Raw genomic sequence first — 27390 nt, forward strand, 5'->3', positions numbered from 1 at the left:
GAGAGGCTCTCCTCACCCCCTGCCAATCTAACTGAGAGGAGAGGCTCTCCTCACCCCCTGCCAATCTAACTGAGAGGAGAGGCTCCCCTCACCCCCCTGCCAATCTGAGAGGAGAGGCTCTCCTCACCCCCCTGCCAATCTAACTGAGAGGAGAGGCTCTCCTCACCCCCTGCCAATCTAACTGAGAGGAGAGGCTCTCCTCACCCCCCTGCCAATCTAACTGAGAGGAGAGGCTCTCCTCACCCCCTGCCAATCTAACTGAGAGGAGAGGCTCTCCTCACCCCCCTGCCAATCTAACTGAGAGGAGAGGCTCTCCTCACCCCCCTGCCAATCTAACTGAGAGGAGAGGCTCCCCTCACCCCCCTGCCAATCTAACTGAGAGGAGAGGCTCCCCTCACCCCCCTGCCAATCTAACTGAGAGGAGAGGCTCTCCTCACCCCCCTGCCAATCTAACTGAGAGGAGAGGCTCTCCTCACCCCCCTGCCAATCTAACTGAGAGGAGAGGCTCTCCTCACCCCCCTGCCAATCTAACTGAGAGGAGAGGCTCTCCTCACCCCCCTGCCAATCTAACTGAGAGGAGAGGCTCCCAGACCTATTCTCAGAACTCCTGATGCTGCACTTTATTCTCTCAGACATGGCTCTGCCTCTGGAATAATAATTACAAGGAAGATTTTGGAACAGGAAAGTAGGAAAATCATAATAATAATACAAAAACGAATGTTTGGGAAACAAGTGTAAAAATAAGATTAATAAGATTCTGACTATTTTTTAGAATGTAATTTAGTCACTAACTGTGACAATGTGGAGTTTTGGAATAGACTACAGGACAGGAAGTTAACAAACCGGATGGCCGGCTGTCATTTATGAGATTGTTACTGTGACCATGTCTCTGTAGCGATGAGTCTCTATAACGAGCTGACGTGGACACCAATTCAGCTGTAGCACTGGGTGGCTTTCAAATGAAGCCAAGACTTCTTTCAAGTGATGCCAAGACTTCTTTTAAGTGAAGCCAAGACTTCTCCACAGAAGAAGCTGCTAGGAGCAGCTATTATTGATCAAATAGATGTAATATATACAGTACCAGTTTGGACACACCTACTCATTCTTAATTTTTTACTATTTTCTACATTGTAGAATAGTACTGAAGACATCACAACTATGAAATAACACATATGGAATCATGTAGTAACCAAACAAGGGTTAAACATGTCAAAATATATTTGAGATTCTTCACAGTAGCCACCCTTTGCATTGACAGCTTTGCACACTCTTGACATTCTCTCAACCAGCTTCATGAGGTAGTCACCTGGAATACATTTCAATGAACAGGTGCACCTTGTTAAAAGTTAATATTTAGAATAAAAGTTCTTCTTAATGAGTTTGAGCCATCGGTTGTGTTGTGGCAAGGTAGGGGTGGTATACAGAAGAGCCCTATTTGGTTAAAGACCAAGTCCATATTATGACAGGAACAGTCAGTCATCATTACTTTAAGACATGAAGGTCAGTCAATCCGGAACATTTCAAGAACCTTGAAAGTTTCTTCAAGTGCGTGCAGACGCAAAAACCATCAAGCGCTATGATGAAACTGGCTCTCATGAGGACCGCCACAGGAAAGGAAGATCCAGAGTTACCTCTGCAGCACAGGATAAGTTCATTAAAGTTACCAACCTCAGAAATTACAAGCCAAATAAATGCATCACAGAGTTCAATTAACAGACACATCTCAACATCAACTGTTCAGAGGAGATCGTGAATCAGGCCTTCATGGTCAAATTGCTGCAAAGAAACCACTACTAAAGTAAACCAATAATAAGAAGAGGCTTGCTTGGGCCAAGAAACACGAGCAATGGACATTAGACTGGTGGAAATGTGTTCTTTGGTCTGATGAGTCCAAAGGTGAGATTTTTGGTTCCAACTGCCGTGTCTTTGTGAGACGCAGAGTAGGTGAACGGATGATCTCCGCATGTGTGGTTCCCACCGTGATGGTGTGGGGGTGCTTTGCTGGTGACACTGTCAGTAATTTATTTAGAATTCAAGGCACACTTAACCAGCATGGCTACCACAGCATTCTGCACTAATACGCCATCCCATCTGGTTTGCTCTTAGTAGGACTATCATATGTTTTTCAACAGGACAATGACCCAACACACAATGCCAGGCTGGGTAAGGGCTATTTGACCAAGAAGGAGAGTGATGGTGCTGCAACAGATGAACTGGCCTCCACAATCAGCCGACCTCAACCCAATTGAGATGGTTTGGGATGAGTTGGACCGCAGAGTGAAGTAAAAACAGTGCTCAGCATATGTGGGAACTCCTTCAAGACTGCTGGAAAAGCATTCCAGGAGAAGCTGGTTGAGAAAATGAGTTTGCAAAGCTGTCATCAAGGCAAAGGGAGGCTACTTTGAAGAATCTTAAATCTATAATATTTATTTATTTTAACACTTTTTTAGTTACTAAATCAAATCAAAGTTTATTTGTCACGTCCCCGAATACAACAGGTAGACCTGACAGTGAAATGCTGAATACAACAGGTAGACCTGACAGTGAAATGCTGAATACAACAGGTAGATTTTACAGTGAAATGCTGAATACAACAGGTAGATTTTTACAGTGAAATGCTGAATACAACAGGTAGATTTTTACAGTGAAATGCTGAATACAACAGGTAGACCTTACAGTGAAATGCTGAATACAACAGGTAGACCTGACAGTGAAATGCTGAATACAACAGGTAGACCTGACAGTGAAATGCTGAATACAACAGGTAGACCTGACAGTGAAATGCTGAATACAACAGGTAGACCTGACAGTGAAATGCTGAATACAACAGGTAGACCTGACAGTGAAATGCTGAATACAACAGGTAGACCTGACAGTGAAATGCTGAATACAACAGGTAGACCTGAATACAACAGACCTGAAATGCTGAATACAACAGGTAGACCTGACAGTGAAATGCGGAATACAACAGGTAGACCTGACAGTGAAATGCTGAATACAACAGGTAGACCTTACAGTGAAATGCTGAATACAACAGGTAGACCTTACAGTGAAATGCTGAATACAACAGGTAGGCCTTACAGTGAAATGCTGAATACAACAGGTAGACCTTACAGTGAAAAGCTCACTTACAGGCTATGAATGGTACACGATTCCATATGTGTTATTTCATAGTTTTGATGTCTTCACTGTTTTTCTACAATGTAGAAAATCGTTTTTTAAAAATAAAGAAAAACCCTGGACTGAGTAGTTGTGTCCACACTATAGACTAGTACTGTAGGTCAGTGTATTTGCACAGGAAAACTCTCGACCAACTGGGAATTATTTTAAAAACCCTGGAATGAGTAGTTGTGTCCACACTATAGACTGGTACTGTCGGTCAGTGTATTTGCACAGGAAAACTCTCGACCAACCGGGAATTATTTTAAAAACCCTGGAATGAGTAGTTGTGTCCACACTATAGACTAGTACTGAAGGTCAGTGTATTTGCACAGGAAAACTCTCAACCAACCGGGAATTATTTTAAAAACCCTGGAATGAGTAGTTGTGTCCACACTATAGACTGGTACTGTCGGTCAGTGTATTTGCACAGGAAAACTCTCGACCAACTGGGAATTATTTTAAAAACTCTGGAATGAGTAGTAGTGTCCACACTATAGACTGGTACTGTCGGTCAGTGTATTTGCACAGGAAAACTCTCGACCAACCGGGAATTATTTTAAAAACCCTGGAATGAGTAGTTGTGTCCACACTATAGACTGGTACTGTCGGTCAGTGTATTTGCACAGGAAAACTCTCGACCAACCGGGAATTATTTTAAAAACCCTGGAATGAGTAGTTGTGTCCACACTATAGACTGGTACTGTCGGTCAGTGTATTTGCACAGGAAAACTCTCGACCAACTGGGAATTATTTTAAAAACCCTGGAATGAGTAGTAGTGTCCACACTATAGACTGGTACTGTCGGTCAGTGTATTTGCACAGGAAAACTCTCGACCAACCGGGAATTATTTTAAAAACCCTGGAATGAGTAGTTGTGTCCACACTATAGACTGGTACTGTCGGTCAGTGTATTTGCACAGGAAAACTCTCGACCAACTGGGAATTATTTTAAAAACCCTGGAATGACTAGTTGTGTCCACACTATAGACTGGTACTGTCGGTCAGTGTATTTGCACAGGAAAACTCTCGACCAACCGGGAATTATTTTAAAAACCCTGGAATGAGTAGTTGTGTCCACACTATAGACTGGTACTGTCGGTCAGTGTATTTGCACAGGAAAACTCTCGACCAACTGGGAATTATTTTAAAAACCCTGGAATGAGTAGTAGTGTCCACACTATAGACTGGTACTGTCGGTCAGTGTATTTGCACAGGAAAACTCTCGACCAACCGGGAATTATTTTAAAAACCCTGGAATGACTAGTTGTGTCCACACTATAGACTGGTACTGTCGGTCAGTGTATTTGCACAGGAAAACTCTCGACCAACTGGGAATTATTTTAAAAACCCTGGAATGAGTAGTTGTGTCCACACTATAGACTGGTACTGTCGGTCAGTGTATTTGCACAGGAAAACTCTCGACCAACCGGGAATTATTTTAAAAACCCTGGAATGAGTAGTTGTGTCCACACTATAGACTGGTACTGTCGGTCAGTGTATTTGCACAGGAAAACTCTCGACCAACCGGGAATTATTTTTAAAACCCTGGAATGAGTAGTTGTGTCCACACTATAGACTGGTACTGTCGGTCAGTGTATTTGCACAGGAAAACTCTCGACCAACCGGGAATTATTTTAAAAACCCTGGAATGAGTAGTTGTGTCCACACTATAGACTGGTACTGTCGGTCAGTGTATTTGCACAGGAAAACTCTCGACCAACCGGGAATTATTTTTAAAACCCTGGAATGAGTAGTTGTGTCCACACTATAGACTAGTACTGTAGGTCAGTGTATTTGCACAGGAAAACTCTCGACCAACCGGGAATTATTTTAAAAACCCTGGAATGAGTAGTTGTGTCCACACTATAGACTAGTACTGTAGGTCAGTGTATTTGCACAGGAAAACTCTCAACCAACCGGGAATTATTTTAAAAACCCTGGAATGAGTAGTTGTGTCCACACTATAGACTGGTACTGTCGGTCAGTGTATTTGCACAGGAAAACTCTCGACCAACTGGGAATTATTTTAAAAACCCTGGAATGAGTAGTAGTGTCCACACTATAGACTGGTACTGTCGGTCAGTGTATTTGCACAGGAAAACTCTCGACCAACCGGGAATTATTTTAAAAACCCTGGAATGAGTAGTTGTGTCCACACTATAGACTGGTACTGTCGGTCAGTGTATTTGCACAGGAAAACTCTCGACCAACCGGGAATTATTTTAAAAACCCTGGAATGAGTAGTTGTGTCCACACTATAGACTGGTACTGTCGGTCAGTGTATTTGCACAGGAAAACTCTCGACCAACCGGGAATCATTTCACCCGTGTTCTGCGATTACTGAAACTGACTGTATGCTTCCCAGTCGAAACCGTTCGTGCATACTGTACATTTTGTGATGTTTGTTTATTTTGGTGCATACCCCCTTCGTCAGAGATTGGTCAACAATAGGGATTTTTCAATTAAGTGTTTGTTGTCGTTCAACGACAGACAACTCGTTTTCATACGGATTTATTTTTTCACTTGAGAAATACTACGTCAAACATTTAGATTGTAAAATTGCTTCCTCTGCAAAGACTTCCTCTGCAAAGACTTCCTCTGCAAAGACTTCCTCTGCAAAGACTTCCTCTGCAAAGACTTCCTCTGCAATGACTTCCTCTGCAAAGACTTCCTCTGCAAAGACTTCCTCTGCAAAGACTTCCTCTGCCAAAATGACAGATGTCTGGAGGATTCTTAGATTCATTCGGACTATTTTGAGGAAGTCTACTTGGCTATGTTGTTGCTACGGCAGCTCAAGAGGGACAAACATTAAAATTGATGCTTTTTTCTTGTTTTGTTTTTTTCAAACAAATGCGTTGTAATAGAGAACCTGAGCACAGACTTTCACTTCACCCAGCCGAGTTCTGCTCGGGACAAAGCCAACCTGGTACGGCCTTTACTCTCCTGTGACAGATTCTGGAGCACTTTCAGTGATATGTAAAACCAAAACAGGGGGCCTATCTGTTTCAATGTGAACTCAGAGCTCATCAGTTTTCCAGGGTGACAAGAAGGCAATAGTCAAGGTGAAATTACTATTTTCTAAGTATAGAACATCTCTCGGCCATTAGGTTCCTTTTATCTCCTAATCTAATGTGAAACTAACTCTTTGCTCTCTCTCCCCCTGTCCCTCTCTCCCTCCCCCTCCCCTCTCTCGCACACTCTTCCCGCCCCTCTCTCCCTCCCTCTCTTTCTATCTCTCTCCCCATCTCTCTCTCTCTTTCTATCTCTCTCTCCCTTTACTCCTCTACATCTCCTCTACATCTCTCTGTTTTACTGTTATTCTCTAAATCTGTTCTCCCCTCTTCTCTCTCCATCCCCTCTCTCTCTCTTCTCTATCCCTCCCCTCTCTCTCTTCTCTATCCCTCCCCTCTCCCTCTTCTCTCTCCCACTACCTCTTCTCTATCCCTCCCCTCCCTCTCTTCTCTCTCCCTCCCCCCTCTCTCTCTCTCCCTCCCTCTCTCTCTCTTCTCTCTCCCTCTCTCTCCCTCTCCCTCTCCCTCTCCCTCTCCCTCTCCCTCTCCCTCTCTCTCCCTCTCCCTCTCCCTCTCCCTCTCCCTCTCCCTCTCCCTCTCTCTTCTCTATCCCTCCCCTCTCTCTCTTTTTTCTATCCCTCCCCCTCTCTCTCTTTTCTCTATCCCTCCCCCTCTCTCTCTTTTCTCTATCCCTCCCCTCTCTCTCTCTCCTCTCTCTTCTCTATCCCTCTCCCTCTCCTTCTTCTCTCTCTCTCCCTCTCTTTCTTCTCTCTCTCCCTCCCTCCCTCCCCCCCCCCTCTCCAGGTACATGGCGGTGACACAGTTCTCCCCACCCACGCCAGAAAGGCCTTTCCGTGTTTTGATGAGCCCATCTACAAGGCCACGTTCCGGGTCAGCCTGGGACACGATGCGTCCTACCTGTCTCTCTCCAACATGCCTGTAGAGGCCTCCATCTCTGATGATGATGGCTGGGTGACCAACCACTTCTCCAGGACTCCTCGTATGTCCACCTACTACCTGGCCTGGGCCGTCTGTAACTTTACCTACAGAGAGGTGACCACTGACAGTGGAGTGGTGGTGAGTTTACACTAGTGACCCCTAACCCTAACCCTGACCCAAACCCTAACCCTGGGCCGTCTGTAACTTTACCTACAGAGAGGTGACCACTGACAGTGGAGTGGTGGTGAGTTTACACTAGTGACCCCTAACCCTAACCCTGACCCTGACCCTAACCCTGGGCCGTCTGTAACTTTACATACAGAGAGGTGACCACTGACAGTGGAGTGGTGGTGAGTTTACACTAGTGACCCCCTAACCCTAACCCTGACCCTAACCCTGGGCCGTCTATAACTTTACATACAGAGAGGTGACCACTGACAGTGGAGTGGTGGTGAGTTTACACTAGTGACCCCTAACCCTAACCCTGACCCTAACCCTGGGCCGTCTATAACTTTACATACAGAGAGGTGACCACTGACAGTGGAGTGGTGGTGAGTTTACACTAGTGACCCCCTAACCTTAACCCTGACCTTAACCTTAACCCTAACCCTAACACGAACCTTAACCTTAACCCTAACCTTAACCCTAACCTTAACCCTAATCCTAACCTTAACCCTAACCTTAACCCAAACCCTAACCCTAACCCTGGGTAGTCTGTAACTGTACATACAGAGGGGTAACCACTGACAGTGGAGTGGTGGTGAGTTACAGTCTTACTGACTGAAGCCTGTTCGTCCTCATTGGGATGTGAGGCCACAACAGGCTCTCTAACGTCCAACAGTGGAGTGTTGGGCACTTAATGTCAGAAGATAAGATCAACTTTATTGTGCCCAAGGGGAAAACTGTCTTGGAAACAAAGCATGACTGTATCTAAAAGAAACACTGTGTCCAGCATAAAGTCAGAGACATACAACATGTTCTCTCCACGAGCTGTATCCTCATTACCAAACCCTACATGAAGATGACATAACTCACGACAGCCTGTCTACTGACCCATCAAGTCGGAGGATATAGCCCACGTTGTCCTTTAGTATGTCTATCTATTGATTAACCTTGATACTGACATGTGGAGTAGACTGCTGCTGTTTCCCACGAACACTGTCATCACTACGAACACCTTCTGAAGAGTTACTGTCATCACTACTAACACCTTCTGAAGAGTTACTGTCATCACAACTAACACCTTCTAAAGAGTTACTGTCATCACTACAAACACCTTCTAAAGAGTTACTGTCATCACTACTAACACCTTCTGAAGAGTTACTGTCATCACTACTAACACCTTCTGAAGAGTTACTGTCATCACTACTAACACCTTCTAAAGAGTTACTGTCATCACTACTAACACCTTCTGAAGAGTTACTGTCATCACTACTAACACCTTCTGAAGAGTTACTGTCATCACTATTAACACCTTCTAAAGAGTTAACACTGTCATCACTACAAACACCTTCTAAAGAGTTACTGTCATCACTACAAACACCTTCTGAAGAGTTACTGTCATCACTGCACACACCTTCTAAAGAGTTAATACTGTCATCGCTACTAACACCTTCTGAAGAGTTACTGTCATCACTACTAACACCTTCTAAAGAGTTAACACTGGCATCACTACACACACCTTCTAAAGAGTTACTGTCATCACTACTAACACCTTCTGAAGAGTTACTGTCATCACTACTAACACCTTCTAAAGAGTTAATACTGTCATCACCACAAACACATTCTAAAGAGTTAATACTGTCATCACTACAAACACCTTCTAAAGAGTTACTGTCATCACTACTAACACCTTCTGAAGAGTTACTGTCATCACTACACACACCTTCTAAAGAGTTAATACTGTCATCACCACAAACACATTCTAAAGAGTTAATACTGTCATCACTACAAACACCTTCTAAAGAGTTAGTACTGTCATCACTACTAACACCTTCTAAAGAGTTAACACTGTCATCACTACACACACCTTCTAAAGAGTTAATACTGTCATCGCTACTAACACCTTCTGAAGAGTTACTGTCATCACGACTAACACCTTCTAAAGAGTTACTGTCATCACTACACACACCTTCTGAAGAGTTAGTACTGTCATCACTACAAACACCTTCTAAAGAATTACTGTCATCACTACAAACACCTTCTAAAGAATTACTGTCATCACTACTAACACCTTCTAAAGAGTTACTGTCATCACTACTAACACCTTCTGAAGAGTTACTGTCATCACTACTAACACCTTCTGAAGAGTTACTGTCATCACTATTAACACCTTCTAAAGAGTTAACACTGTCATCACTACACACACCTTCTAAAGAGTTAATACTGTCATCGCTACTAACACCTTCTGAAGAGTTACTGTCATCACTACTAACACCTTCTAAAGAGTTAATACTGTCATCACCACAAACACATTCTAAAGAGTTAATACTGTCATCACTACAAACACCTTCTAAAGAGTTAGTACTGTCATCACTACACACACCTTCTAAAGAGTTAATACTGTCATCGCTACTAACACCTTCTGAAGAGTTACTGTCATCACGACTAACACCTTCTAAAGAGTTACTGTCATCACTACACACACCTTCTGAAGAGTTAGTACTGTCATCACTACAAACACCTTCTAAAGAATTACTGTCATCACTACAAACACCTTCTAAAGAATTACTGTCATCACTACTAACACCTTCTAAAGAGTTACTGTCATCACTACTAACACCTTCTGAAGAGTTACTGTCATCACTACTAACACCTTCTGAAGAGTTAATACTGTCATCACTACTAACACCTTCTAAAGAGTTAATACTGTCATCACTACTAACACCTTCTGAAGAGTTACTGTCATCACTACTAACACCTTCTGAAGAGTTACTACTGTCATCACTACTAACACCTTCTGAAGAGTTACTACTGTCATCACTACTAACACCTTCTGAAGAGTTACTGTCATCACTACTAACACCTTCTGAAGAGTTACTGTCATCACTACAAACACCTTCTGAAGAGTTACTGTCATCACGACTAACACCTTCTGAAGAGTTACTGTCATCACTACTAACACCTTCTAAAGAGTTACTACTGTCATCACTACTAACACCTTCTGAAGAGTTACTACTGTCATCACTACTAACACCTTCTGAAGAGTTACTGTCATCACTACTAACACCTTCTAAAGAGTTAATACTGTCATCACTACAAACACCTTCTAAAGAGCTCCTCATACTCTGTGCCAGTTTGAGAGCTGCCATTCAAAACACTTTGCAGTGTCTGAACCATTTGGCAGCTTGTCTGCTTCAAAGAAGAGAGGAGACATCATGCCTGACCTTATTTACGGAACAGCAACAATGGTGATGTCCCAAATGGCTCACTCTGCCCTATAAAGTGCACTACGGCCCATAGAGCTCTGTTCAAAAGTAGTGCCCTATGTTGGGAATAGGGAGCTCTTTGGGACGTAGTCAACGTTTGCTATTGAAAACAGTATTCAGCCGGTGTCCTCTCCTCTCCTTCAGACAATTACCTTCGTTATCTTGACAACTTTCCCACCTTCCCTTCCTGTTAACCTTGGGTTCACCCTCCTCCTCCTCCTCGTCCTTCATCATCGCCATCATGATCTTCGTCATCCCACTTTAATTACTCCCCATTCATTTCCACTGTCATTATCCAAGGGCATTGCCCAATATCTCCATACACACACACACACACACACACACACACACACACACACACACACACACACACACACACACACACACACACACACACACACACACACACACACACACACACACACACACACACACACACACACACACACAGACACAGACACACACACACACACACACACACACACACACACACCTCACAACGCCGCCTGTAGTGCTCCTATCCCTCATTACAGGGACATCGCCTTCTCAACAGCACCTTTAATGACCAGCCATATCTGCAGCATTTATTTCCATACAGAGCCCCTCCTAACGCTCACCCCTCACACTGCCACTAACCCATCAATCAAATTACCGTGACAACACTGGCCGGTCTCAACTCATCCATCATCGGAGCGTGGCGTGCGTGCGCAGCGAGGGGAGATGAGGAACGGACTTAGGGCTTGCATATATCCGGGGAAGTGTAGCGAGGAGAAGCGTGTAGCAGACGACTCGGTGTGCGTTGCAGTTGGCATCAATGCTGTGAGGTAGAGGGGGCAGTAGGCCGCACTGAGGGAAAACAGTGGTTTTTATTTATCCTTTAACACTGGAACTGGCAAGACGGGCAATCTGACCTTTTTCAATGTTGTCATTTGAAATAACTTAGTTTCAATAAAAACCTTGAAACCACCTTTCCCGGACTTTTCCTAAATATGTGTATTTTCCAGTCTCGCAGCACATTGAGATCAGTATCGTTAAAGACAAAAACGTTCTGAGAAATTGCACCTCAAAGGGCCATGCTGGTCAAAATGACCGCAGGCATGTTTTACCCACAGTAGGCTTCCACAAAGATATTGTTTGTGTTGCTTGCTATTCCTTAGTTCTTTTTCCCGCTTTGTGTTTCCGGCACTGGATGTTGCTTAGCAACTGTTGCTGTTTACTTGCTTTCAAATGAGCACGAAGGAAATTAGCCTTTAGATTCTAGAATACAGAATCAATAGAATACAGTTGCAAATAGAAGTTAGAATTGGAACAGATTATAATAGAACAGAATAGAAACACAATAGAATACAGTTGTAAATAGAAGTTAGAATTGGAACAGATTATAATAGAACAGAATAGAAACACAATAGAATACAGTTGTAAAATAGAAGTTAGAATTGGAACAGATTATAATAGAACATAATAGAAACACAATAGAATACAGTAGAAGCATTATACAATAGAATAAAACACAACAGATAGGTAGTCTGATCAAAACGAACTGGTGTCTAGCTATGTCAGGAAAGCTGACCGCCCTGCAGGCTTTAGCCACGTTCCAGGATACAGAAGAGTCTGAGGGAGGCATTCAGTCTGATGCAGGGACAACTCACCCGATGTCCCTGACTCTGACAGTGACACAGAGAAGCCCCAGCACAACAGACTGCTTCTGGGACACATTCACATCAACACGTCTGCGTCTGCTGATGTTCCTGGTAGGACTTACGTCTTCTTCAGATTTTATAATTTTTATTTACCCTATAGGACAAAAGATTGCTCAATATTGTTGGTTTGACTTACAGCAAACTAGTTTATAAGAAAAGCGTTGACCAATGGCCTCCAACACATACAGGTGCAATAGAATGCAATTAGAAAAACTGCATCAGAATACATTACTATTGTTCTTTTTTTCGTTTTTATTATTAGCCAAATATTATTATTAAGAGAATATTCTTATTATCATCATCATTGTTGGCCTGTCACCGCTATTACTCTCTATAATTAGCCTGACACTGGCATTAGGCTATTATCGGCTTACCATGGTTGTTGTAGGCCTAATTATTATATATTATTAGGCTATTATTATCGCTATTGTAATTAGCCTATTATCATTGTCATTAACCTATTATTATTGCCATTAGCCTATTGCCATTAGCCTATTGCCATTAGCCTATTGCCATTAGCTGTAGTTGTATTAGTTGTATTGTATTGTATTCCAGGGCAATACGACAATCCTCCATCCTCTACAAGGCCTGCGGGCGGAAACTGCCACAGAGGGAGAATACACTTCAACTAGCATAAGAGCTCCGAGCAGACCACATGTCTGGGAAAGCTGTGCCTCTTGCCCAAGGTCCAGGTCTGAAGCACGCGGAGGATACGCTTCAACTAGCATTAGAGCTACGAGCAGACCACATGTCTGGGAAAGCTGTGCCTCTTGCCCAAGGTCCAGGTCTGAAGCACGCGGACGATACGTTTCAACTAGCATTAGAGCTCCGAGCAGACCACATGTCTGGGAAAGCTGTGCCTCTTGCCCAAGGTCCAGGTCTGAAGCACGGTGAGGATACGCTTCAACTAGCATTAGAGCTCCGAGCAGACCACATGTCTGGGAAAGCTGTGCCTCTTGTCCAAGGTCCAGGTCTGAAGCACCCGGAGGATACGCTTCAACTAGCATTAGAGCTCCGAGCAGACCACATGTCTGGGAAAGCTGTGCCTCTTGCCCAAGGTCCAGGTCTGAAGCACCCGGAGGATACGCTTCAACTAGCATTAGAGCTCCGAGCAGACCACATGTCTGGGAAAGCTGTGCCTCTTGCCCAAGGTCCAGGTCTGAAGCACGCAGAGGATACGCTTCAACTAGCATAAGAGCTCCGAGCAGACCACATGTCTGGGAAAGCTGTGCCTCTTGCCCAAGGTCCAGGTCTGAAGCATGGTGAGGATACGCTTCAACTAGCATAAGAGCTCCGAGCAGACCACATGTCTGGGAAAGCTGTGCCTCTTGCCCAAGGTCCAGGTCTGAAGCACGCAGAGGATACGCTTCAACTAGCATAAGAGCTCCGAGCAGACGACATGTCTGGGAAAGCTGTGCCTCTTGCCCAAGGTCCAGGTCTGAAGCACGCGGAGAATACGCTTCAACTAGCATTAGAGCTCTGAGCAGACCACATGTCTGGGAAAGCTCTGCCTCTTGCCCAAGGTCCAGGTCTGAAGCACGCGGAGAATACGCTTCAACTAGCATTAGAGCTCCGAGCAGACCACATGTCTGGGAAAGCTGTGCCTCTTGCCCAAGGTCCAGGTCTGAAGCACGCGGAGGATACGCTTCAACTAGCATAAGAGCTCCGAGCAGACCACATGTCTGGGAAAGCTGTGCCTCTTGCCCAAGGTCCAGGTCTGAAGCACGCGGAGAATACGCTTCAACTAGCATTAGAGCTCCGAGCAGACCACATGTCTGGGAAAGCTGTGCCTCTTGCCCAAGGTCCAGGTCTGAAGCACGCGGAGGATACGCTTCAACTAGCATTAGAGCTCTGAGCAGACCACATGTCTGGGAAAGCTGTGCCTCTTGCCCAAGGTCCAGGTCTGAAGCACCCGGAGGATACGCCACCGGAGCAGCAACAGGAGAAGCGGGGACAGTGCCAAGTGTGCAGGCATTGCAAACAGAACAAAACACACCAAACGTACAACACTTGCCAGAGAGTTGTGTGTGGGAAAGGCACGAGGAAGTTAGTGATTACTTGTGTTAACTGTGAGTGGTCTATAGAGACTAAAACGGCATGAGCCAGGCTGCCTTGCACACACAACGTTTAGCCAATAATTAGTCAAATGTCTATGAGCACAACATACATCACCAGTCAAAAGTGTGGACTCACCGACTCATTCCAGGGTTTTTCTTTATATTTACTGTTTTCTACATTGTAGAATAATAGTGGATACATCAAAACTATTAAATAACCTGTATGGAATCATGTAGTAACCAAAAAAGGTGTTAAACTAAGTGTATTTCATTTAAAAAAACGACACCAATAAGAAGAGATTTGCTTGACCCAAGAAACATGAGCAATGGACATTAGACCGATGGGAATCTGTCCTTTGGTCTGATGAGTCCAAATCTGAGATTTTTGGATCCGACCGCCGTGTCTTTGTGAGACGCAAAGTAGGTGAACGGCTGCAGTGATACACCATTCCATCCTGTTTGCGCTTAGTGGGACTTTCATTGTTTTTTCAACAGGACAATGACCCAACACACCGACAGACTGGGTAAGGGCTATTTGACCAAGAAGGAGAGTGATGGAGTGCTGCATCAGATGACCTGGCCTCCACAATTACCCGACCTCAACCCAATTGAGATGGTTTGGGATGAGTTGGACCGCAGCGTGAAGGAAAAACAGCTCAAGTGCTCAGTATGCATTACGTGAAATTACAGGGTCCTTACAGTATCAACAAAACGTTAAACAACATGTTTCTTTACATCAGGCAACTAAAACTAGTGACATCGGGTGAAATCTAGAGACAACAACTACATGTCTCAATAACCTGTTGTTCCATTTGACCTTTGAACTCCTCCAGGGACACCAGGTTGGCTTTGAGGGGGCTGAGTAATGAAAATGACTTCTTCTCCATGTTCAGTTGTGAGTCGTACAGTTTGTATCAATGAAAAACAAATGGAAAGAATTAAAGCCGTACATTTACACTTTACCCAGAGTGACGCAGCGTGCGTTCGTCTTAAGGGTAGCTAGCTGAGAACCACATATCGTAAAGCAGAACTCTCCCCCCCCCCAAAAAAAACAGGTATCAGCAACGTCAGTGTTAGTGACAGGAGAGGCTGTTTTATTTGAGTTAGTTGGCCTTTGTGATGAGCCTGTCTGGTCGACTGTATCAGACGGTTGTCATGTTAGCACAGTGACACACTGCTCTACAGAGAATAGCCCTGCCTGGAGCATCACACTGGAGCACCCTGACACACTGCTCTACAGAGAATAGCCCTGCCTGGAGCATCACACTGGAGCACCCTGACACACTGCCTAGAGCATCACACTGGAGCACCCTGACACACTGCCTAGAGCATCACACTGGAGCACCCTGACACACTGCCTAGAGCATCACACTGGAGCACCCTGACACACTGCCTAGAGCATCACACTGGAGCATCCTGACACACTGCTCTACAGAGAATAGCCCTGCCTAGAGCATCACACTGGAGCACCCTGACACACTGCCTAGAGCATCACACTGGAGCACCCTGACACACTGCCTAGAGCATCACACTGGAGCACCCTGACACACTGCCTAGAGCATCACACTGGAGCATCCTGACACACCGCCTAGAGCATCACACTGGAGCACCCTGACACACCGCCTAGAGCATCACACTGGAGCACCCTGACACACTGCCTAGAGCATCTCACTGGAGCACCCTGACACACTGCCTAGAGCATCTCACTGGAGCACCCTGACACACTGCCTAGAGCATCACACTGGAGCACCCTGACACACTGCCTAGAGCATCTCACTCGAGCACCCTGACACACTGCCTAGAGCATCACACTGGAGCACCCTGACACACTGCCTACAGCATCACACTGGATCACCCTGACACACCGCCTAGAGCATCACACTGTAGATGCATGCACTAACTCAGGTTCATGTTTTCACAATGGGGTTGGTAGAACACACCCCATAGCTCATGGTTCATCACTAAAGGTGAATGAAACTACTATCGTACTGCATCATCTACTGTTATGACATACACTACTGAAACACCAGATATTCATCTGAGTAGGAAAGAGAACAGACATTTTACATTGCTTCTCCAAAACCAGAAGTCAAAAAGCTGAGCTCCAGGCTCCTTATCACATTCTGCGTAAGTGTCCAAAATGACACCCTATTCCCTACACAGTTCACTACTTTAGACTAGGGCCCTATTCCATATACAGTGCACTACTTTTGAACAGGACCCATAGTGCCCATAAGGCTCTGGTCAAAAATCTTGCTCTATACAGCAAATAGGGTGCAATTTGGGACTCAGATATTCTAGTCTCAGTGTCAGGAAGCTAAAGAACACTGCACCGGCCTACAACAATGATGTGCTTTAACATTGAAGTGGTGTCAGGCTTGCCACTCTCCTCAGAGGAGCCTGGTACTCCTCTCAGAGATGAACTGTCTGTTGTAGAGAGGAGAGGAGGGGAGTCTGGTTCTCCCCTCAGAGATGTACTGTCTGTTGTAGAAAGGAGAGGAGTCTGGTTCTCCCCTCAGAGATGTACTGTCTGTTGTAGAAAGGAGAGGAGTCTGGTTCTCCCCTCAGAGATTTACTGTCTGTTGTAGAGAGGAGAGGAGCCTGGTTCTCCCCTCAGAGATGTACTGTCTGTTGTAGAGAGGAGAGGAGAGGAGCCTGGTTCTCCCCTCAGAGATGTACTGTCTGTTGTAGAGAGGAGAGGAGAGGAGCCTGGTTCTCCCCTCAGAGATGTACTGTCTGTTGTAGAGAGGAGAGGAGAGGAGCCTGGTTCTCCCCTCAGAGATGTACTGTCTGTTGTAGAGAGGAGAGGAGTCTGGTTCTCCCCTCAGAGATGTACTGTCTGTTGTAGAGAGGAGAGGAGAGGAGCCTGGTTCTCCCGTCAGAGATTTACTGTCTACTGTAGAGAGGAGAGGAGAGGAGCCTGGTTCTCCCCTCAGAGATGTACTGTCTGTTGTAGAGAGGAGAGGAGAGGAGCCTGGTTCTCCCGTCAGAGATTTACTGTCTACTGTAGAGAGGAGAGGAGAGGAGCCTGGTTCTCCCCTCAGAGATGTACTGTCTGTTGTAGAGAGGAGAGGAGTCTGGTTCTCCCCTCAGAGATGTACTGTCTGTTGTAGAGAGGAGAGGAGTCTGGTTCTCCCCTCAGAGATGTACTGTCTGTTGTAGAGAGGAGAGGAGGCTGGTTTTCCCCTCAGAGATGTACTGTCTGTTGTAGAGAGGAGAGGAGCCTGGTTCTCCCCTCAGAGATGTACTGTCTGTTGTAGAGAGGAGAGGAGAGGAGCCTGGTTCTCCCCTCAGAGATGTACTGTCTGTTGTAGAGAGGAGAGGAGTCTGGTTCTCCCCTCAGAGATGTACTGTCTGTTGTAGAGAGGAGAGGAGAGGAGTCTGGTTCTCCCCTCAGAGATGTACTGTCTGTTGTAGAGAGGAGAGGAGCCTGGTTCTCCACTCAGAGATGTACTGTCTGTTGTAGAGAGGAGAGGAGCCTGGTACTCCTCTCAGAGATGTACTGTCTGCTGTAGAGAGGAGAGGAGCCTGGTTCTCCCCTCAGAGATGTACTGTCTGTTGTAGAGAGGAGAGGAGCCTGGTTTACTGTCTGCAGAAGAACCAGAGCTGGAGGCTACATGGTAACTCTACTCTATATGGTAACTCTACTCTACATGGTAACTCTACTCTACATGGTATCTCTACTCTACATGGTAACTCTACTCTACATGGTAACTCTACTCTATATGGTAACTCTACTCTATATGGTAACTCTACTCTACATGGTAACTCTACTCTACATGGTAACTCTACTCTACATGGTAACTCTACTCTACATGGTAACTCTACTTTACATGGTAACTCTACTCTACATGGTAACTCTACTCTACATGGTAACTCTACTCTATATGGTAACTCTACTTTACATGGTAACTCTACTCTACATGGTAACTCTACTCTACATGGTAACTCTACTCTATATGGTAACTCTACTCTACATGGTAACTCTACTCTACATGGTAACTCTACTCTACATGGTAACTCTACTCTACATGGTAACTCTACTCTACATGGTAACTCTATTCTACATGATAACTCTACTCTACATGGTAACTCTACTCTACATGGTAACTCTACTCTATATGGTAACTCTACTCTACATGGTAACTCTACTCTACATGGTAACTCTACTCTACATGGTAACTCTATTCTACATGGTAACTCTACTCTACATGGTAACTCTACTCTACATGGTAACTCTACTCTACATGGTAACTCTTCTCTACATGGTAACTCTACTCTACATGGTAACTCTACTCTACATGGTAACTCTACTCTACATGGTAACTCTACTCTACATGGTAACTCTACTCTTCATGGTAACTCTACTCTACATGGTAACTCTACTCTACATGGTAACTCTACTCTACATGGTAACTCTACTCTACATGGTAACTCTATTCTACATGGTAACTCTACTCTACATGGTAACTCTACTCTACATGGTAACTCTACTCTACATGGTAACTCTTCTCTACATGGTAACTCTACTCTACATGGTAACTCTACTCTACATGGTAACTCTATTCTACATGGTAACTCTATTCTACATGGTAACTCTACTCTACATGGTAACTCTACTCTACATGGTAACTCTACTCTACAGGGTAACTCTATTCTACATGGTAACTCTACTCTACATGGTAACTCTACAATACATGGTAACTCTACTCTACATGGTAACTCTACTCTACATGGTAACTCTACTCTACATGGTAACTCTACTCTTCATGGTAACTCTACTCTTCATGGTAACTCTACTCTACATGGTAACTCTATTCTACATGGTAACTCTACTCTACATGGTAACTCTACTCTACATGGTAACTCTACTCTACATGGTAACTCTATTCTACATGGTAACTCTACTCTACATGGTAACTCTACTCTACATGGTAACTCTACTCTACATGGTAACTCTACTCTACATGGTAACTCTACTCTACATGGTAACTCTACTCTACATGGTAACTCTACTCTATATGGTAACTCTACTCTACATGGTAACTCTACTCTACATGGTAACTCTATTCTACATGGTAACTCTACTCTACATGGTAACTCTACTCTACATGGTAACTCTACTCTACATGGTAACTCTACTCTATATGGTAACAATGCTCTTCAGTTATGTAAATGTCTCATTGTGGCTGTTGAAACTTTCACCAAACACAAGGCACGCAGAATTGTGTGTGTGTGTGTGTGTGTGTGTGTGTGTGTGTGTGTGTGTGTGCGTGCGTGTGTTTGGTCTTGTGTGTGTGTGTGTGTGTGTGTGTGTGTTGGTCTTGTGTGTGTGTGTTTGGTCTTGTGTGTGTGTGTGTGTGTGTGTGTGTTGGTCTTGTGTGTGTGTGTGTGTTTGGTGTGTGTGTGTGTGTGTGTGTGTGTGTCTGTGTGTGTGTGTGTGTGTGTGTGTGTGTGTGTGTGTGTGTGTGTGTGCTTGGTCTTGTGTGTGTGTGTGTATGTGTGTGTGTGTGTGTGTGTGTGTGCGCGTGCGTGCGTGCGCGCGCGCGTGTGTGTGTGTGTGTGTGTGTGTGTGTGCATATTGCAGCCAGCTTTAGATACAGCCTAAGGAGGTGATACTACAGCTGAGGCCCAGTGCCTGATTAGACTAAAACCCTGGCGTGTTCACGTGGCAGAATTTAACCGCTCCTTTTCCCCGTTGTTCCAGCGCCAATCGCTCAACCAGAAGCTTAACCATTGGTAGAGAATTAGCTAGGCAACAATCTTTACATAATTAGAGTGGGACTGAGGACACTTCTCAGTGGCCTACTGTAACCTAAAGGGTGTGACGGAGGACACTTCTCAGTGGCCTACTGTATCCTAAAGGGTGTGATGGAGGACACTTGTCAATGACTCTGCTGTAACCTAAAGGGTGTGAAGGAGGACACTTGTCAGCGGTGTACTGTAACCTAAAGGGTGTGACGGAGGACACTTTTCAATGACTCTACTGTAACCTAAAGGGTGTAATGGAGGACACTTGACTCTACTGTATCCTAAAGGGTGTGATGGAGGACACTTGTCAATGACTCTACTGTAACCTAAAGTGTGTGATGGAGGACACTTGACTCTACTGTATCCTAAAGGGTGTGATGGAGGACACTTGTCAATGACTCTACTGTAACCTAAAGTGTGTGATGGAGGACACTTGACTCTACTGTATCCTAAAGGGTGTGATGGAGGACACTTGCATTGACTCTACTGTATCCTAAAGGGTGTGATGGAGGACACTTGTCAATGACTCTACTGTTACCTAAAGGGTGTGATGGAGGACACTTGACTACTGTTACCTAAAGGGTGTGATGGAGGACACTTGTCAATGACTCTACTGTATCCTAAAGGGTGTGATGGAGGACACTTGTCAATGACTCTACTGTATCCTAAAGGGTGTGATGGAGGACACTTGTCAATGACTCTACTGTATCCTAAAGGGTGTGACGGAGGACACTTGTCAATGACTCTACTGTATCCTAAAGGGTGTGATGGAGGACACTTGACTCTACTGTATCCTAAAGGGTGTGATGGAGGACACTTGCATTGACTCTACTGTATCCTAAAGGGTGTGATGGAGGACACTTGTCAATGACTCTACTGTAACCTAAAGGGTGTGATGGAGGACACTTGTCAATGACTCTACTGTATCCTAAAGGGTGTGATGGAGGACACTTGTCAATGACTCTACTGTATCCTAAAGGGTGTGATGGAGGACACTTGACTCTACTGTATCCTAAAGGGTGTGATGGAGGACACTTGTCAATGACTCTACTGTAACCTAAAGGGTTTGATGTAGGACACTTGCATTGACTCTACTGTATCCTAAAGGGTGTGATGGAGGACACTTGTCAATGACTCTACTGTATCCTAAAGGGTGTGATGGAGGACACTTGACTCTACTGTATCCTAAAGGATGTGATGGAGGACACTTGCATTGACTCTACTGTATCCTAAAGGGTGTGATGGAGGACACTTGTCAATGACTCTACTGTAACCTAAAGGGTGTGATGGAGGACACTTGCATTGACACTACTGTATCCTAAAGGGAAATATAGTTTAACTCCATCTTTCCTCCATGCCAATGTTAGGCATCAAAATACCATAAGGAAAAGAAACTGACTGGCCCTCCAGCTACCACCAATCAATTTGAACCATAGAAACAGACAGGCCCTCCAGCTACCACCAATCAATTTGAACCATAGAAACAGACAGGCCCTCCAGCTACCACCAATCAATTTGAACCATAGAAACAGACAGGCCCTCCAGCTACCACCAATCAATGTGAACCATAGAAACAGACAGGCCCTCCAGCTACACAGGGCCCTGTGTTTTGAACCATCATGTGACAGGCCTGGATTTGAACCGTTTCCATCAAACTGTCAACTTTCCTTTCTCTGTCTGATGGTCCAGCACCATCCTTAGAAAATAGATTTCATTTTTGGTACAACTCTTATTTTAGGACAGGCTTAAAATACAGGAGCAAATCTTCAAATGTCACATGATTGTGTAAAACATCATCCTTTGGGTTGTTCAGTCTGACCTCTGGGTTGTTCAGTCTGACCTCTGGGTGGTTCAGTCTGACCTCTGGGTTGTTCAGTCTGACCTCTGGGTGGTTCAGTCTGACCTCTGGGTGGTTCAGTCTGACCTCTGGGTGGTTCAGTCTGACCTCTGGGTGGTTCCGTATGACCTCTGGGTGGTTCCGTATGACCTCTGGCTGATTCAGTCTGACCTCTGGGTGGTTCAGTCTGACCTCTTGGTGGTTCAGTCTGACCTCTGGGTGGTTCAGTCTGACCTCTGGTGACTGTGTTTAACCGACGGAGGAGTCACTACTGTATTCAGACCCCTTCACTTGTTCCACATGTTGTTAGGTTACAGCCTTATTATAAAATGGATTCAATTGCTTTTCTCTCCCCTCATCAATCCACACAATACCCCATAATGACATCATAATACCCCATAATGACATCACAATACCCCATAATGACATCACAATACCCCATAATGACATCACAATACCCCATAATGACATCACAATACCCCATAATGACAAATCCAAAACAGGTTTTTAGACATTTTTGTTAATTTAATAAAAATAAAGAACTGAAATATCACATTTATATAAGTATTCAGACCCTTTACTCAGTACTTTGTTGAAGCACCTTTGGCAGTGATTACAGCCTCGAGTCTTCTTGAGTATGACTCTACGAGCTTGGCACACCTGTATTTGAGGAGTTTCACTCATTCTTCTCTGCAGATCCTCTTAAGCTCTGTCAGGTTGGATGGGGAGCGTTGCTGCACAGCTATTTTCAGGTTTCTCCAGGGATGTTCAATCGAGATCAAGTCCGGGCTCTGGCTGGGCCTCTGAAGGACAATCAGAAACTTGTCCCCGAAGCCACTCCTACGATGTCTTGGCTGTGTACTTAGGGTCATTGTCCTGTTGGAAGGTGAACCTTCGCCCCTGTCTGAGGTCCAGAGCACTCTGGAGCAGGTTTTCACCAAGGACCTCTCTGTACTTTGCTCCGTTCATCTTTCCCTTGATCCTGACTAGCCTCCCAGTCCCTGCTGCTGAAAGACATCCCCAGAGCATGATGCTGCCACCACCATGCTTCACCGTAGGGATGGAGCAAGGTTTCTTCCAGACGTGACTCTTGGCAATCTTGGTTTCATCAGACCAGAGAGTCTTGTTTCTCGTGGTCTGACAGACTTTAGGTGCAAACTCCAAGCGGGCTGCCATGCCTTTTACTGAGGAGTGGCTTCCGTCTGACCACTCTACCATAAAGGCCTGATTGGTGGAGTGCTGCAGAGATGGTTGTCCTTCTGGAAGGTTCTCCCATCTCCACAGAGGAACTCTAGAGCTCTGTCAGAGTGATCATCTGGTTCTTGGTCACCTCTCTGACCAAGGCCCTTCTCCCCCGATTGCTCAGTTTGGCCACTGTGTTCTTGAGGACCTTCAATGCTGCAGAAATGTTTTGTTACCCTTCCCCAGATCTGTGCGTCGACATAGTCTTGTCTCAGAGCTCTACGGACAATTCCTTCGACCTCCATGGCTTGGTTATTGCTCTGACATGTACTGTCAAACTGTGGGACCTTATAAAGACAGGTGTGTCCCTTTCCAAATCATGTCCAATCAATTGAATTTACCACAGGTGGACTCCAATCAAGTTGTAGAAACATCTCAAGGATGATCAATGGAAACAGGATACACCGGAGCTCAATTTCCAGTCTCATAGAAAACAGTCTGAATTCTTATGTTAAATAAGGGGAATAATGTGCAAAAAGTCAAGGGTTCTGAATACTTTCCAAGTGCACTGTAACTGCGTCCCAAATGGGACCCTATTCACTTTGTAGTGCACTACTTTTAACCAGAGCTCTCATAGGGAATAGGGTGCCATTTGGCATGCAAGCGAGGTCTCCCTCCCTCCCTACATGGCCAGCAGGTCAGGCCCTCAGGTGCCACACACTCATTAACTCACACACACTCTACACACACACACACACACACACACACACACACACACACACACACACACACACACACACACACACACACACACACACACACACACACACACACACACACACACACACACACACACACACACACACACACACGCCTCAGCAGTAGGGCTGTCTGTTGACCTAAACACAGAGTCTGTGTCTGTAAAAGATGAGGACGACCCATCACGTAACCTCTCTCCACCCTGCCAACCAGTACATCACCTCCCTGAGAGTAGATTGAACCTCTACCCCCACCACTTTACCTGCTACAATATACTGTAGGAGACTCTAGGAAATAACAGAGAAAGGAGAGACAGACACGGACAAAATAAGCAAGTGAGTCCTCACGCAAAACTTTCTTTCTTTACACTGTAAAACAGCTGGGTCAAAAAGGGATGGAATCTTAGAACATGGATCATTATCTCCATAGCTAATGGATCATTATCTCCACAGAATAACATGGATCATTATCTCCATAGAATAACATGGATCATTATCTCCACAGAATAACATGGATTATTATCTCCATAGCTAATGGATCATTATCTCCACAGAATAACATGGATCATTATCTCCATAGAATAACATGGATCATTATCTCCACAGAATAACATGGATCATTATCTCCATAGATAATGGATCATTATCTCCACAGAATAACATGGATCATTATCTCCATAGCGAATGGCTCATTATCTCCATAGAATAACATGGATCATTATCTCCACAGAATAACATGGATCATTATCTCCAGAGAATAGCATGGCTCATTATCTCCATAGAATAACATGGATCATTATCTCCACAGAATAACATGGATCATTATCTCCAGAGAATAGCATGGATCACTATCTCCATAGAATAACATGGCTCATTATCTCCAGAGCTAATGTATCATTATATCCATATAATAACATGGATCATTATCTCCATAGATAATGGATCATTATCTCCATAGAATAACATGGATAATTATCTCCATAGAATAACATGGATCATTATCTCCACACCCAATAGATCATTATCTCCATAGAATAACATGGATCATTATCGCCATATAATAACATTGATTATTATCTCCATAGATAATGGATCATTATCTCCATAGAATAACATGGATCATTATCTCCTTAGAATTTTTATTTTATTTTATTTATTTCACCTTTATTTAACCAGGTAGGCAAGTTGAGAACAAGTTCTCATTTACAATTGCGACCTGGCCAGGATAAAGCAAAGCAGTTCGACACATACAACGACACAGAGTTACACATGGAGCAAAACAAACATACAGTCAATAATACAGTATAAACAAGTCTATATACGATGTGAGCAAATGAGGTGAGATAAGGGAGGTAAAGGCAAAAAAAGGCCATGGTGGCAAAGTAAATACAATATAGCAAGTAAAACACTGGAATGGTAGATTTGCAGTGGAAGAATGTGCAAAGTAGAAATAAAAATAATGGGGTGCAAAGGAGCAAAATAAATAAATAAATGAAATACAGTAGGGAAAGAGGTAGTTGTTTGGGATAAAATATAGGTGGGCTATGTACAGGTGCAGTAATCTGTGAGCTGCTCTGACAGTTGGTGCTTAAAGCTAGTGAGGGAGATAAGTGTTTCCAGTTTCAGTGCTTTTTGTAGTTCGTTCGAGTTATTGGCAGCAGAGAACTGGAAGGAGAGGCGGCCAAAGAAAGAATTGGTTTTGGGGGTGACTAGAGAGATATACCTGCTGGAGCGTGTGCTACAGGTGGGAGATGCTATGGTGACCAGCGAGCTGAGATAAGGGGGGACTTTACCGAGCAGGGTCTTGTAGATGACATGGAGCCAGTGGGTTTGGCGAAGAGTATGAAGCGAGGGCCAGCCAACGAGAGCGTACAGGTCGCAATGGTGGGTAGTATATGGGAATAACAGAATAACATGGATCATTATCTCCATAGAATATCATGAATCAATATCTCCATAGAATAACATGGATCATTATCTCCATAGAATAACATGGATCATTATCTCCATAGAATAACATGGATCATTATCTCCATAGAATATCATGAATCAATATCTCCATAGAATAACATGGATCATTATCTACATAGAATAACATGGATCATTATCTACATAGAATAACATGGATCATTATCTCCATAGAATAACATGGATCATTATCTCCATAGAATAACATGGATCATTATCGCCATAGAATATCAAGAATCAATATCTCCATAGAATAACATGGATCAATATCTCCATAGAATAACATGGATCAATATCTCCATAGAATATCATGGATCAATATCTCCATAGAATAACGTCCATACATGTCCTATAGGATCCATCATCCACTAGTGTGATGATGATGATGATGATGATGATGAGCTGTCATGCGTTAACTAATTTTCACATCATTATTTACTGCCTCCCAAATTGCACCCTATTCCCTACATAGCGCACTAGCCTATGGGCCCTGGTCAAAATAAGTGCACTATATAGGGAATAGAGTGCCATTTGGGACATTAGTGTGCCTATGTTATAATCACTCTGCCCTGTGGGTGGTGTGATGGTTATAATCACTCAGCCCTGTGGGTGGTGTGATGGTTATAATCACTCAGCCCTGTGGGTGGTGTGATGGTTATAATCACTCAGCCCTGTGGGTGGTGTGATGGTTACTACTGTACTCTATAATACATGTTATAATCACTCTGCCCTGTGGGTGGTGTGATGGTTATAATCACTCAGCCCTGTGGGTGGTGTGATGGTTATAATCACTCAGCCCTGTGGGTGGTGTGATGGTTACTACTGTACTCTATAATACATGTTATAATCACTCTGCCCTGTGGGTGGTGTGATGGTTATAATCACTCAGCCCTGTGGGTGGTGTGATGGTTATAATCACTCAGCCCTGTGGGTGGTGTGATGGTTACTACTGTACTCTATAATACATGCTATAATCACTCTGCCCTGTGGGTGGTGTGATGGTTATAATCACTCAGCCCTGTGGGTGGTGTGTTGGTTATAATCACTCAGCCCTGTGGGTGGTGTGATGGTTACTACTGTACTCTATAATACATGTTATAATCACTCAGCCCTGTGGGTGGTGTGATGGTTATAATCACTCAGCCCTGTGGGTGGTGTGATGGTTATAATCACTCAGCCCTGTGGGTGCTGTGATGGTTACTATTGTACTCTATAATACATGTTATAATCACTCTGCCCTGTGGGTGGTGTGATGGTTATAATCACTCAGCCCTGTGGGTGGTGTGATGGTTATAATCACTCAGCCCTGTGGGTGGTGTGATGGTTATAATCACTCAGCCCTGTGGGTGGTGTGATGGTTATAATCACTCAGCCCTGTGGGTGGTGTGATGGTTATAATCACTCAGCCCTGTGGGTGGTGTGATGGTTATAATCACTCAGCCCTGTGGGTGGTGTGATGGTTATAATCACTCAGCCCTGTGGGTGGTGTGATGGTTACTACTGTACTCTATAATACATGTTATAATCACTCAGCCCTGTGGGTGGTGTGATGGTTATAATCACTCAGCCCTGTGGGTGGTGTGATGGTTATAATCAC

At 44.4% G+C, this 27390-nt stretch overlaps 1 pseudogene; it reads left to right on the plus strand.

Moving 5' to 3' along the window:
- The window catches only part of LOC135530798 (thyrotropin-releasing hormone-degrading ectoenzyme-like), a 50315-nt pseudogene that overhangs the window by 20499 nt on the left and 2426 nt on the right, over positions 1-27390 (plus strand).

The sequence above is a fragment of the Oncorhynchus masou genome, unplaced genomic scaffold, assembly GCF_036934945.1.
Source record: "Oncorhynchus masou masou isolate Uvic2021 unplaced genomic scaffold, UVic_Omas_1.1 unplaced_scaffold_1424, whole genome shotgun sequence".
Classification (NCBI taxonomy): Eukaryota; Metazoa; Chordata; class Actinopteri; order Salmoniformes; family Salmonidae; genus Oncorhynchus; species Oncorhynchus masou.